A 15,624-nucleotide genomic window follows, 5' to 3' on the forward strand; every position below is an offset into this window, starting at 1 on the left:
TGGACCCCAAGCTCCCAGGAGGACCATGGATGGGATGCTGGATGGAGGACTCTTGTAGGTGAGGGAAACGCAGCCTGAGTCAATGTGGATGGACAGAAAAAAGCTCCCCTTGCCTTTGGCAGAGGTCAGAATAGTGGCAGAAGGCTCCCTCTGCTGAGGTTAGAAGAGGTAAGGATCCTAGTCATCGCTACCCTGCTAGTACTGAACATTTAATTGGAAATATGCCCCCAAAGGGAGTGGGGCAAAACTTCAGACTGAGATGGCTTTGGTCACAGAACTCTAGAAATTTAGTTTCAGTTGTTTCATCTTAGTAATTAAGGGTTTGAAAGGAACGGACAGGCTTTCCCTTGCTTTGCAGATGACCCACGCACGCACGTGCGCACACATACATCACCACCTGGAGCTTCAGAGAGAGCCAGGCCACACTACTGGACAGCTTGGGAGGCCTCCTTGACTCCAGTCCCTGATTGCTTCCGGGGACCCAGGCAAGCAGACACCACCGGGGCATCGTAGCTGTCATCTCACAAGGGAGGAGGAGGGACAGTATCCTTTGAGAAGATGCTTCATTTTCTGTGCCTTTTCTCCTGCCTGCGCTGCTGGGTCTCTGCCGGGGCTGGAGAGATTAAGGGATGATTGTGTTCCTGCATTCCCTTGGGCTGTATTATGTGCCCAGGCACTTGGATCGGGCTGCTCTATAGCGCTGATCAGTTTCCAGTACAAGGATCTGTTTCCAAGGCCGTCTTCACCACTACATTGTCAACTCCCACTGAGCCCGGGGCCAAGCCGGATTCACTGTTCTCTCTGAGCACAGAATCTTCTGGTGGAGAAGCTGGAAAGAAGGCATTGAGGACAGAGTCAGAAAATAGCATTGCCCTGGCAGCCTCACCACAACTCCAGATTTGCCTTTCATCTGCAGATGCAGAAATCCAGACCTACCAATGAACCAGAATTCCAGGAATTCCTAAGAAGCCAGGGAGCTGGGCTAGCAAGTAATGTGTGTGTTTTGCCATAAGAAATAGAATAGGTCAGACCAGCGTCCTAGCTCCCTGTGAACAAATCTGCATTGGATACCCAAGGCATTGGTTCTCACACTTGAAAGAGCATCAGAATCACCGGGAAGGCTTGTTAAAACACAGAGGGCTGGGCCCTATTCCTGAAGTTCTTCTGATTCAGTAAATCTGGGGTGGAGCCTGTGAATTTGCATTTCCATTATGTTCCCAGGTGATGCTGATGCTGTGGGTCCAGGGACCCCAACTTTGAGAACCATTGTGCTAGGTCAATATGAATGTATTACATGGAGAGGGAAACATGGCTCCAGTGGTCCCCAAACGCTGGGGATCTACAGGGCTATCTGGGTCATTATATACCACACTGCTTCCATTTTTCCTTCTCTTGTCTTCTTCTTATAAAAATAACCAAACCAAAAGAAAAAATATCCACAACAACAAAAATGATCCTAAACAATAGCAATAATAACCACCACTACACACGCAAAAGAAAGACAAAAAAAAATGTATCCTCAGTGTTGTGAAATGGTTTTGCACAATGTCCTTAGTTGGAAATGACCCTAGTTCCGGACAGCAGGGAACTCTGGCTTGGTCTAGGTGGAACAGAGTTTGCCAGCAAGATCCCCAGCCCAAGGGCAGGAGGCAGATCAGGTGATGGCCCTGCTCAGAGGAAAGCATGCCAGGAAGTTGGTGTGAGGATGAGCCATCCTCCCCACCTGTTCTCTCCTCAGCACAGCTGTCTCCTAAGGCATGGACGCCTCACCATCTGTGCTTTTAACGTGCGAAACACATTTTTAAATATACTATTTAATTAGAAATGATATTTGTCAGCTCACTGCTGCGCCAACTCCCTTCCCACAGTTGTATTGCTGCCGGAGCTATAGTGCAACCGGAGAAGAAGTCAGCTTTCCAGGGAGCAGAGGTTGGGCAGTGGCGTGGAAGTTCAAGGCAAAACCTCAAAGCTTTTTAGAGCCAGTGGTCAGACCCTTGTGTTGTCCCTGGAGATCTGGAACCCTCCGGAGGTCAGGGTTAGACAGTCTAAGGTACTGATGTTTCTGGAAGGGCTGGGCACCTCTTAACCCTCCATGAACTTTTCCACCCTTTCTCCCACTTGCAGATCAGACCATGTAAATATTAATCCATCAGTATGTCTACCTAAAAAATCCTAATAATCTGCAAACTACACACCCCTGCCTAGAAGCTGCCTGGGTACCTTGGGTCTCATAGCTGGCATGTACCTTCTTCTTTCGAAGTCTAAATGATACTTCTGTTGGGCTTGTTTGCTTCCCTCCATTGTGGAAGTTTGGAAGATTTTTCACAGCCTCTTCCTGCTGTGCTGTGAATTCATGCCTGCTCAGCTGGCACCGCTTTCCCATGGTGAGGAGTCTAGGGGTGTCATCTGGGCTTTCAGCTCTGTTGTCAGTTTTGAAATAAATTGTAACCATGTTTTGTGGCAAAAGGGAAGAGGTGAGGGAAGGAGGAAGAGAGGGAGAGAGAGAGAAAGAGAGAGCGGCCTAATTCTAGATGGATATGTTTTCTGATCAGTCTCTGGAAAAATCTTCCCTGTTCATTGTGTGCCCCAAACCCAGGACCGTAAATGGATTTTTTTCAAAATTTTTGCTTTCAGTCTAGCTTGTGGTTTGAAGGCAGAAGGACCACCAGGTGGGGCTAGAGAGAGGCTTGTTTTGGATGAGGCAGTAGCGAACTGACTGACTTAGAAAACAGTTAGTCTTGAAAAAGAGTTTACTTTTCATATCTTAAAATGAAAGTTAAGACCTAGTGCTGTCTTTGCAGTTCATGGTTCTTCTGTAGAAAGGTCATATGCTTTTAGCAGTGCCAAGCATTGTCCCTTCAACCTCAAACCAACTGTAGGCAACTTCCTTTTCTACTCCCCCCCACTTCTTCTCTCCCTCCTTCCCTCCCCCTCCCCCATTGTGATTTGAGGATTCACGTGTCTGTGTCATAAAGCACTTTTCAGAGGCTCCATGGACTCAAATGAAAGGGCAGAGCTGCTCAGCCTCTCATGTCAGATCTCACTGCTCTGGACCAAATAGCATTATTAGTTTGGAGAAATTCCTTCAGTAAACTTCCACTGAATATTTGTGTAGCACTTTCTAGGGATTACTAATAGTTCTCAGATTAATCTGACAGTTTCATCTCACTTGTGATCTGTCCTTCTCAGTGCATTATTTGGAACTCCTCGTCCTTACTTGAAAGCGTATGAGATAGTTTTACCAGTCATACTTTTTAAGACAAACATTTTCAAGTTCAGAGTGCACAGATGATAAATACATAATGCTCTACATTTTTAGATTAATTGGTAATTAATTTTTGCAAAGAGCTTTGGAGATAAAAAGTGTTGTGCACTATCATGTCAAATTAGTGTTGATTGCAAAGATTTTTAAGTTTAACACCATGTGAATGTTGGCTTTTTGAGACCTCTTATATTGTGTTTCTGGAACAAAAGGGCACTTCTTTGGAATCTTACATCAATTATTGGATAAATGAGAGAGGGTCAATGACCTCGACAAACACAGCAATCAGTCTGATAGCAAACACACACACACACACACACACACACACACACACACACACACACGTGCAGGCCTGATAAGAATTTTGACTGCATTGGGAAGGACATTCTGCATCACATCATGGGCAGACTGGAGTGAGGAAAAATGGTGATGAAAAGATGGGTCATTGTGGAGCCTGAAGATGTACTTTTTCTTGATTTCAAATTGAATGAATTGAACTGGGTGAATATGCTGATTCAGTCCTCAAAGGTCAAAAACAAAAACAAAACAAAACAAAACCAAGCAGGAGACATGGGAAGGCAGAGAAGGCCTCAGGAAAGTACCCCATAAAGCAGTGACACAGAGCACAGACCTGGATGCCTGGTGGGGACAGCACAGACTGTGGAACCACCCAAATGTGGAGTCATTACTCACCCAACTGCCTTTTGGTTATATAACCTTGGGAGTCTCAGTTTCCCCTCTGAAAGATGGGACAATAATACCTACCTCAGGGGTTGTTTTAAGCGACAAGTGAGGTAAATGCCTGGCAGGTGATGTTTTCCATAAGTGTTATCCTAGGTGTCGTGATACCTAGGGACACCCAGAGAGGGTTCCCCAAGTTGTGCTGGGGATAAGGACCCTATAGGGTAAGAGTATTTGAGCCACGTTGAGCAATAAAGATAGCTCACATTTCATAAACAGCTCAAATAGCTCAATAAATTGCATCCAGCTTTGAGGTTACAGTGCACCATCACTCTTGTTCTTTCATGGTATCCCCACAACCTCCTTGTGAGATCAAGGCAAGCAGTATTTTCCCAAAACCAGAAATGGGAAAGTTGAGTGATTTGCCTACTCAGATCTTTTGATTCTAAGCCCAGCGCGATTCTGCTGCATCTCCAAAGGTACCAGCAGGGAGCGAAAGGAAGGAAACCAATGTGGATCTTAGTCCTGGCACAAAGGAATCATTCCTCAGATGGAGAGAGGGAGGGAACCTCCACCTCCTCATTCCTGTGGGTCAAAGAGCTCATGTGCATGGGGTGTGTGTGCGCACAGTCATACACACTCACACTCACACACACCCCTGAAGATAACCTGACAGCTAGTCAAAAGCATCTGCCAAGTGCCTGCCTGTAATTCTTTAAAAAAGGAAGATGCCATTTCCAAACGCTAATCTTCACTTTTTTTTTTTTTTTTTTTGAGAAAAAGGACAGTCTGATTTGGAGACTAGTAGGATGAGGGAAAGACTTGCTGGGCTAGTTCTAGAAGTGTGAACGTGGCATGCTTGTCTGGGTATTAAGGTACTGCAAATTTAATTTTTTCCCCACAGCTTTACATGAATGTCTTTCTGATGTATCCCTTCTCTTCTTATGAAATGAGAAGGCTGGCAAACGCAGAGGAGAGGACTTTTATTGTGTTAAAAGGAGCTTTATTTGAGACATGTTTCCATAACGACAGACTTTTTATATATAGAAACAACTCTACCTGCTTTTTAAAAAAAATTCTTTTGGAATCAAAGTCTGAGTCATTTTAAATCTGGTAAATTCTTAAGATACTCTGGGGGTAGAGAGAAAGGGTCCACAAACACTTTCAAATCAGTGGGTTCGTGGGCAATTGGGCTGCAAATTGCTTCACCAGTTCTCTGTGGATCCTCTGGCCTGACCCTGGGCAGCAACCTGCACCGAGAAAGCTGGAGAGGATGCTGGCGGCTCCCCTGTCATATGCAGTTCCATCTCCTATCACCTCCTTATTCTCTCCTCCTCTCTCTTTCTCTTTCCTCACTTTCTTTTCTCCCCTCTGACTTAGCAGGTGAATAACATGCTGGGATCTTGGCCATAAATGGATCCCAAGCTTTGCTCCATGACCCAGTCACTTGGGTGGGCCGATGAAACTATAGATTCTGGGGCCTCACACTGCATACCCTGAATTAATTCAGGCCAGAGAACCTTCATTTCTAAGCTTCTCCCCAAGTGATTCTGAGCCCACCAGCCTGGCCTGAGTCCTGCTAACAGAATAAGGAACAAGGTTATAGGTCACACTGAGCACTGTTTGTGTGAGTGCATTGGACCCTTGTAATCACCCCAGGGACAGATGCAGAAGCTGAGGCTCAGGAAGCTTAAGTAATTTGCTCCAGGATTAACTGTTTACTCGGTCATTTATTCATTGAACTACTGAATGATTTCTTCTTTCATCATGTTTTTTTGGGGGGGGCATGCCCTAAAAAATACATAGAAGAATACAGCACAGTAGCTTCCTCAAAGTGACTATAACAAAGTGGATCACACAGCTCATTGCTGCTAGAACCAGGGCTCAAATCTCGTATTCTGACTCCAGATCATGTGTTTTTAGAAAACGTTTCTCTTTTTTTTGAAGGAATTATAGACTCACAAGAAGCTGTAAAAATAGTACAGAGTTCCTGCATACCCATCACCCGGCTTCTCCCAAAGGTAAATTTTACAAAACTTATAGTGCTTTATAAAACCCAGGGAATTGACATTTGGCACAATAAAACTAACCAGACTCCAGGGCTTACTCAGACTTCACATTTTCTTTTTTTTTTTAACATCTTTATTGGAGAATAATTGCTGTAAAATGGTGTGTTGGTTTCTGCTTTACAACAAAGTGAATCAGTTATACACATACATATGTTCCCATATCTCTTCCCTCTTGCGTCTCCCTCCCTCCCACCCTCCCTATCCCACCCCTCTAGGTGGTCACAAACCACCTAGCTGATCTCCCTGTGCCATGCGGCTGCTTCCCACTAGCTATCTACCTTACAGTTTGGTAGTGTATATATGTCCATGCCTCTCTCTCACTTTGTCACAGCTTACCCTTCCCCCTCCCCATACCCTCTAGTCCATTCTCTAGTAGGTCTCTGTCTTTATTCCCGTCCTACTCCTAGGTTCTTCATGACATTTTTCTTTTCTCTTAGATTCCATATATATGTGTTAGTATATGGTATTTGTTTTTCTCCTTCTGACTTACTTCACTCTATATGACAGACTCCAGGTCCATCCACCTCACTACAAATAACTCAGTTTCGTTTCTTTTTATGGCTGAGTAATATTCCATTGTATATATGTGCCACATCTTCTTTATCCATTCATCTGTTGATGGACACTCAGGTTGCTTCCATGTCCTGGCTATTGTAAATAGAGCTGCAATGAACATTGTGGTACATGACTCATTTTGAATTATGGTTTTCTCAGGGTATATGCCCAGTAGTGGGATTGCTGGGTCGTATGGTAGTTCTATTTTTAGTCCTTTAAGGAAGCTCCATACTGTTCTCCATAGTGGCTGTATCAATTTACATTCCCACCAACAGTGCAAGAGGGTTTCCTTTTCTCCACACACTCTCCAACATTTATTGTTTCTAGATTTTTTGATGATGGCCATTCTGACCAGTGTGAGGTGATACCTCATTGTAGTTTACATTTGCTTTTCTCTAATGATTAGTGATGTTGAGCATCCTTGCATGTGTTTGTTGGCAGTCTGTATATCTTCTTTGGAGAAATGTCTATTTAGATCTTCTGCCTACTTTTGGATTGGGTTGTTTTTTTGTTATTGAGCTGCATGAGCTGCTTGTAAATTTTGGAGATTAATCCTTTGTCAGTTGCTTCATTTGCAAATATTTTCTCCCATTCTGAGGGTTGTCTTTTGGTCTTGTTTATGGTTTCCTTTGCTGTGCAAAAGCTTTTAAGTTTCATTAGGTCCCATTTGTTTATTTTTGTTTTTATTTCCATATCTGTAGGAGGTGGGTCAAAAAGGATCTTACTGTGATTTATGTCATAGAGTGTTCTGCCTATGTTTTCCTCTAAGAGTTTTATACTGTCTGGCCTTACATTTAGGTCTTTAATCCATTTTGAGTTTCTTTTTGTGTATGGTGTTAGGCAGTGTTCTAATTTCATTCTTTTACATGTAGCTGTCCAGTTTTTCCAGCACCACTAATTGAAGAGGCTGTCTTTTCTCCACTGTATATTATTGCCTCCTTTATCAAAGATAAGGTGACCATATGTGCGTGGGTTTATCTCTGGGCTTTCTATCCTTTTCCATTGACCTATATTTCTGTTTTTGTGCCAGTACCATACTGTCTTGATTACTGTAGCTTTGTAGTATAGTCTGAAGTCAGGGAGCCTGATTCCTCCAGCTCCATTTTTTGTTCTCAAGATTGGTTTGGCTCTTCGGGGTCTTTTGTGTTTCCATACAAATTGTGAAATTTTTTGTTCTAGTTCTGTAAAAATTGCCAATGGTAGTTTGATAGGGATTGCATTGAATCTGTAGACTGCTTTGGGTAGTAGAGTCATTTTCACAATGTTGATTCTTCCAATCCAAGAACATGGTATATCACTCCATCTATTTGTATCATCTTTAATTTCTTTCTTCAGTGTCTTATAATTTTCCGCATACAGGTCTTTTGTCTCCTTAGGTAGGTTTATTCCTAGATATTTTATTCTTTTTGCTGCAATGGTAAATGGGAGTGTTTTCTTAATTTCACTTTCAGATTTTTCATCATTAGTGTATAAGAATGCCAGAGTTTCTGTGCATTAATTTTGTATCCTGCTACTTTACCAAATTCATTAATTAGCTCTAGTAGTTTTCTGGTAGCATCTTTAGGATTGTCTATGTATAGTATCATGTCATCTGCAAACAGTGACAGCTTTACTTCTTCTTTTCTGATTTGAATTCCTTTTTTTTCTTTTTCTTCTCTGATTGTTGTGGCTAAAACTTCCAAAACTATGTTGAATAAGAGTGGTGAGAGTGGGCAACCTTGTCATTTTCCTGATCTTAGTGGAAATGGTTTCAGTTTTTCACCATTAAGGACGATGTTGGCTTGTCATATATGGCCTTTATTATGTTGAGGAAAGTTCCCTCTATGCCTACTTTCTGCAGGGTTTTTATCATAAAAGGCTGTTGAATTTTGTCGAAAGCTTTCTCTGCATCTATTGAGATGACCATATGGTTTTTCTCCTTCAATTTGTTAATATGGTGTATCACGTTGATTGATTTGCGTATATTGAGGAATCCTCGCATTCCTGGAATAAACCCCACTTGATCATGGTGTATGATCCTTTTAATGTGCTATTGGATTCTGTTTGCTAGTATTTTGTTGAGGATTTTTGCATCTATGTTCATCAGTGATATTGGCCTGTAGTTTGCTTTCTTCATGACATCTTTGTCTGGTTTTGGTATCAGGGTGAGGTTGCCGCATAGAGTGAGTTTGGGAGTGTTCCTCCCTCTGCTCTATTTTGGAAGAGTTTGAGAAGGATAGCTGTTAGCTCTTCTCTAAATGTTTGATAGAATTCGCCTGTGAAGCCATCTGATCCTGGACTTTTGTTTGTTGGAAGATTTTTAATCACAGTTTCAATTTCAGTGCTTGTGATTGGTCTATTCATATTTTCTATTTCTTCCTGGTTCAGTCTCAGCAGGTTGTGCATTTCTAAGAATTTGTCCATTTCTTCCAGGTTGTCCATTTTATTGGCATAGAGTTGCTTGTAGTAATCTCTCATGATCCTTTGTATTTCTGCAGTGTCAGTTGTTACTTCTCCTTTTTCATTTCTTAGACTATTGGAGTCTTCTCCCTTTTTCTCTTGATGAGCCTGGCTAGTGGTTTATCAATTTTGTTTATCTTCTCAAAGAACCAGCTTTTAGTTGTTTTGATCTTTGCTATCGTTTCCTTCGTTTCTTTTCATTTATTTCTGATCTGATCTTTGATTTCTTTCCTTCTGCTAAATTTGGGGTTTTTTTGTTCTTCTTTCTCTATTTGCTTTAGGTGCAAGGTTAGGTTGTTTATTTGAAATGTTTCCTGTTTCTTAAGGTAGGATTGTATTGCTATAAACTTCCCTCTTAGAACTGCTTTTGCTGCATCCCATAGGTTTTGGGTCGTCGAGTCTCCATTGTCTTTTGTTTCTAGGTGTGTTTTGATTTCCTCTTTGATTTCATTAGTGATCATTTCGTTATTAAGTAGTATATTGTTTAGCCTCCATGTGTTTTTAGTTTTTACAGATCTTTTCCTGTAATTGATATCTAGTCTCATAGCATTGTGGTTGGAAAAGATACTTGATATGATTTCAATTTCCTAAACTTACCAAGGCTAGATTTGTGATGCAAGATATGATCTCTCCTGGAGAATGTTCCATGAGCACTTGAGAAAAATGTGTATTCTGTTGTTTTTGGATGGAATGTCCTATAAATATCAGTTAAGTCCATCATGTTCAATGAATCATTTAAATCTTGTGTTTCCTTATTTATTTTAATTTTGGATGATCTGTCCATTGGTGAAAGTGGGGTGCTAAAGTCCCCTACTATGATTGTGTTACTGTCCATTTCCCCTTTTATGGCTCTTAGTATTTGCCTTATGTATTGAGGTGCTGTTATGTTGGGTGCATAAATATTTACAATTGTATCTTCTTTTTGGATCTATCCCATGATCATTATGTAGTGTCCTTCTTTGTCTCTTGTAATAGTCTTTATTTTAAAGTCTATTTTGTCTGATATGAGAATTGCTACTCCAGCTTTCTTCTGATTTCCATTTGCATGGGATATCTTTTTCCATCCCCTTACTTTCAGTCTGTATGTGTCCCTAGGTCTGAAGTGGGTCTCTTGTAGACAGCATATATACAGGCCTTGTTTTTGTTTCCATTCAGCCAGTCTGTGTCTTTTGGTGGGAGCATTTAATGCCTTTGCATTTAAGGTAATTATTGATATGTATGTTCTCGTTCCCCTTTACTTAATTGTTTTGGGTTTGTTATTGTAGGTCTTTTCTTTCTCTTGTGTTTCTTGCCTACAGAAGTTCCTTTAGCATTTGTTGTAAAGCTTGTTTGGTGGTGCTGAACTCTCTCAGCTTTTGCTTGTCTGTAAAGGTTTTAATTTCTCCATCAAATCTGAATGAGATCCTTGCTGGGTAGAGTAATCTTGGTTGCAGGTTTTTCTCCTTCATCCCTTTAAATATGTCCTGCCACTCCCTTCTGGCTTGCAGAGCTTCTGCTGAAAGATCAGCTGTTAACCTTATGGGGATTCCCTTGTGTATTATTTGTTGTTTTTCCCTTGCTGCTTTTCTTTGTATTTAATTTTTGATAGTTTGATTAATATGTGTCTTGGCGTGTTTCACCTTGGATTTATCCAGTATGGGATACTCTGTGTGCTTCCTGGACTTGATTAACTATTTCCTTTCCCATATTCAGGAAGTTTTCAACTATAATCTCTTCAAATATTTTCTCAGTCCCTATAATAGGGACATTCGAATTATAGGGACCCCTATAATTCAAATGTTGGTGTGTTTAATGATGTCCCAGAGGCCTCTGAGAGTGTCGTCAGTTCTTTCCATTCTTTTTTCTTTATTCTGCTCTGCAGTAGTTATTTCCACTATTTTATCTTCCAGGTCACTTATCCGTTCTTCTGCCTCAGTTATTCTGCTATTGATCCCATCTAGAGTATTTTTAATTTCATTTATTGTGTTGTTCATCATTGCTTGTTTCATCTTTAGTTCTTCTAGGTCCTTGTTAAATGTTTCTTGCATTTTGTCTATTCTTTTTCCAAGATTTTGGATAATCTTTACTATCATTATTCTGAATTCTTTTTCAGGTAGACTGCCTGTATCCTCTTCATTTATTAGGTCTGCTGGGTTTTTACCTTGCTCCTTCATCTGCTGTGTATTTTTCTGTCTTCTCATTTTGCTTATCTTACTGTGTTTGGGGTCTCCTTTTTGCAGGCTGCAGGTTCGTAGTTCCCGTTGTTTTTGGTGTCTGTCCCCAGTGGCCAAGGTTGGTTCAGTGGGTTGTGTAGGTTTCCTGGTGGAGGGGACTAGTGCCTGTGTTCTGGTGGATGAGGCTGGATCTTGTCTTTCTGGTGGACAGGTCCACGTCTGGTGGTGTGTTTTTGGGTGTCTGTAACCTTATTATGATTTTAGGCAGCCTCACTGCTAATGGATGGGGTTGTGTTCCTGTGTTGCTGGTTGGTTGGCATAGGGTGTCCAGCACTGTAGCTTGCTGGTGATTGAATGAAGCTGGGTCTTGGCATTGAGATGGAGATCTCTGGGAGACTTTCGCCGTTTGATATTACGTGGAGCTGGGATGTCTCTTGTGGACCAGTGTCCTGAAGTTGCCTCTCCCACCTCAGAGGCATCGCACTGACTCCTGGCTGGAGCAACAAGAGTCTTTCATCCACGCGGCTGGCCCGCTGTCCCTGGGACTGTCACGGCTTCATCCGCCAGGCCCCTCCAGAGCCGGCAGCCTCAGTGAGGCCGCCCACCCCTTGGACTCCGGCGCAGTTCCGTGATGGCGGAGGGAAGAGACCCCGAGCCGGGAGTTCCAGCTCTGCGGAAACGCAGGCTCCGTTCTGGGTGCAGGGGGTGGGACCGCCAGATTTCACATTTTCATCTTGGACTTATTTTATGACACACAAGGCCACAGGTGTATCTATAGACCTCCTTTAGGCTTGATGTTGGTTCACGACCAAAGTGGTTTCTGACCTCTGGAATAATAGGTGCTGATCAGAAAATGCAGGAGACACAAACTGTACTCTGGGTGAGTTTGCCTTTCACAAAATAAAAACATATGTAATATCTAGTAGATACTGTTGGTGTTATGAACCTTTACTGGGCCAGCATCTATCTCCCACCTGCTTTTAATGTCTGCTGCTACTGGCTTATAGTTGACCCTTCTCTGGACAGGTGACCCTCGGTCAAGCAAGAGCTGCCTGGCCTGGGATGTTAGATCCCCGCCTTCTCCTCCTTCAGCTCCAAATCTGTAGCCAATGATGGACTGATAAGGGGGCAAAGAAAGCAAGGTCTTGGGCTTCACACAAGCCATGCTCCAGAGCTCCCAGAGGATCAGGCTGAAGCTCATCTCCCACTGAGAGCACTTTCCTGCTTAGCTCCTTCCCCTGCCCCATCCTGAGCCAACCTACCCCCTTTCTCCTGAGAGCATCCCCTCTGTAGATCATGTGCCTCTGAAGCTCCGTGTGAGACTCTGCTTCTGGGGAACTTGAGCAAAGCCACATCTTCGTTTTGTTTCTTTTCTCCTCTTTTCATTTTAGAGAAGGGCTGTTCTAGACTCCAAGAAGATTTCCTTGTAGTCCACTGGAACACCCCCACAGACATACACAGACACCCAAACACACACATACTTGTGCACCCTCATCACCACCCAACTCTCTTTCACACACACCCTAACCAGAGCAGCATGGCAGATGGTGATGGGGCAATCCTGAGTAGCTGTTTTGGACCCTCCACTGAGTGCATAAACAAACAAATTGAAGCCCAGATCAATGGTTCTGCATTTCATGTCAGATTGGGTCTCATTAGTTTGTGGACATTGCTTTGAGATAATCAATACAAGGTGATCAGAATGCAATTTTATATATAGCATAACGTCTTAGCTGGAAATCCAAATTACTGTCTCCCTGCCTCCCCGTTTACACAAAGTCAACTTTATTTTTTTTTATTTTTTTACATCTTTATTGGAGTATAATTGCTTTACAATGGTGTGTTAGCTTCTGCTTTACAACAAAGTGAATCAGTTATACATATACATGTGTTCCCATATCTCTTCCCTCTTGCGTCTCCCTCTCTCCCACCCTCCCTATCCCACCCCTCTAGGTGGTCACAAAGCACCGAGCTGATCTCCCTGTGCTATGGGAAGCAGCCACAAAGTCAACTTTAAATTAGACTGATTGGACTGAACTGATCATTTGTTTTCCCTTCAGTAGAGTGTAACGTCAATAAGGCTGCTTCTTGGCCTTCCTGGATAGCTGTGGCCAGCACAAAGCCATGGGGAAGTATTACAGTCTTTTAAGAGGCACCACTGAGTTCATAACTAGGATTCAGGAGTCCTGGGGTCTTCCCTGACTTGCTAGCTGTGAAACCCTGGGCATGTTCCTTTAAAGTCTCTGGCTTATTTTCCAGTAATATGGAGCTACTATAACCTCCCCTCCCTGTCCCAGAAAACAAGGATAAAATTATTTAAGTGAAGGTGCTTTATAAGCTAATAGGTGTCAGTTTCCAGGGCTTCAGCCCTGAACTTGTTCATCCCTTCCTCCTTTGGTTAAACTTCCACCCTCCTTCTTACCTTTATCCGAAACCAAGCACTCAATGCCCTTTTATGCTCTGCCCCCGCCCCCTCCCCGGCAAAAGCCTTTAAAAAGTGTCTATGACTTTTTGGAGGAACTCTTAAGTCTCTTAGAATTCTCTTCCATCATGAATGTGACCAAGAAGATGTGACCTAAGAATGCTCTGATGTGGCTGGAATTTTACAGGTACTTTCATCACTCTAGATGCCCCAAATTTGGATTAAAACACATAAAACACAATGTATCCAGTCTTTTGACTTTGGCTTATTCTGCTATAGGATTTTGTGTTATTGAAACCAAGATATAGAACAAGCTCTGGTATTTTTCTACAAATTTTCTACAAAATACCCCCGAAGTGTTTAGCATTTCTTTTGCGGGACATTTGCAACTGAAGAATCACTCTTCTTAAAATTGTCCTTCAGTCTGCTATGATCACACAGCAGCTAAGGAATTGGTAGGTATGCAAGGAAGGGGACGGGGGAGCATGTGGTGATGGTGCCAAGACTTCTAGGTTTGGAGACTACATTCTCTGAGTTCAGTTTTTACTTTTTCTTGCTTCTGGAGATATACTCTTATTTCTCTCCTTCCCACTTGAAATCAGATATTAGCATCCTCCCTGAAGACTGCCTCCATATGGGGTGCAAACAACATCAAAATATAACAGTTCAGATTTTGTATGCTGTAAAAATATAGCATTTATTGACGTGAAGTTAATTATATTGGAGTACACTAGAGGAAACAAAAAGGTTAAACTTCTACCCAAGATACTCCATTTCTCCTAATTCATGCAAGTTACCATAAAACTTGTTCAGGAGACACAGTCTAAGCAGCTTACTAGCCCAAGGAATAGTTCAAGGTCAGGGCCTTCTGGAAGTTATGGATGCCTATTTCCTGAGTCCGTCTGGTGTAGTCTCCAGGGAGTCCTGGTTGTATCTTATCAGCAAGGTTGACTCTGGAAATGCATAGACTGTTCTGGGTTTGACCTGAACATTTTGAGCTTTTAAGCTTATGAATGTTTAAGCTACAATCAGGAATTTTTTGATGCACTGGAAAGTCTTCTCTTCATAATTAAAAAAAACAACAGCAGAAACAAGTACTACATTCCTTGTTGAATGCTGATGCAGTGAATGGCACCTCTGTCCACTGGTTACACCAGCCTTCAGAGATCATCTTGAAGCTTTACTCTCAATTCCCGTGTCTAATCCTTCACCAGGTGCTGTTGACTCTACTTCCATACTTCTTAATAAATCTTTCCACTCCTCCAGTGCTACTGCCCCCATTTGAACCTAAGGACATGTCATATTGTGCCTGCATTATCACAGTCATGTCTTTTTGAAGCCATCCTTGCCTCTCTCCAATCCATTCTCCTATAAACATTCACATCTGGCTTCAGATTTAAGATGGAAGACTCATATGTCCAGCCTTCATTTCTCCCAGAAGTCCCCTGGAAGGACGAAGGGAGATTTCAAAGAACAATAATTTAAATACAGTAGTGCTGGAAGACAAGGACAAAAGCCAACAGCAAAGGAGAAAGTTAAAGGAAATCCTGGATGAGAAGAGACAGATGTGATCAGTTTGATAAAGACAACAGAACTGGAGAAACTGCAGCCTAAAATACCCAGCATGAGAACAACCTCATCACAGCAGGGGGAGCAGAGAAAGCTTCCAGGTCGAGGTCGATGAATACAAAATGCTGGCCATGGGGTGATAACCAGGATTAGTAATCAAAAAAAAAGAAAAAGAAAATTTAAAAGGTGAGTCTCCTGGAAATATCCTCTTTCTCCCACTTCCACTCATACATAGAGCATATGGCAATGGCACAAAATCCAAGAGCTAGTCTCTAAAGAAAATGTGTGAACATTCTAGGAAGGTATCTTCCTGTGGTTTTGGGGATCTAGAGAAAAGCTGAGCAGATCAGAAATTACCTCATCAGAAATCAACATTAGAAAGAGAGGAATAAGGGCATCAAGAACAAAGCAGCTCCACTCAAGAGTCACTCCAATATGAAACCCAAGCCCTCTTACATGGCAGTTATGGGGTGT

Source organism: Monodon monoceros, unplaced genomic scaffold (genome assembly GCF_005190385.1).
Source record: "Monodon monoceros isolate NGI ecotype Baffin Bay Population unplaced genomic scaffold, NGI_Narwhal_1 Super_Scaffold_3, whole genome shotgun sequence".
NCBI classification, from domain to species: Eukaryota; Metazoa; Chordata; class Mammalia; order Artiodactyla; family Monodontidae; genus Monodon; species Monodon monoceros.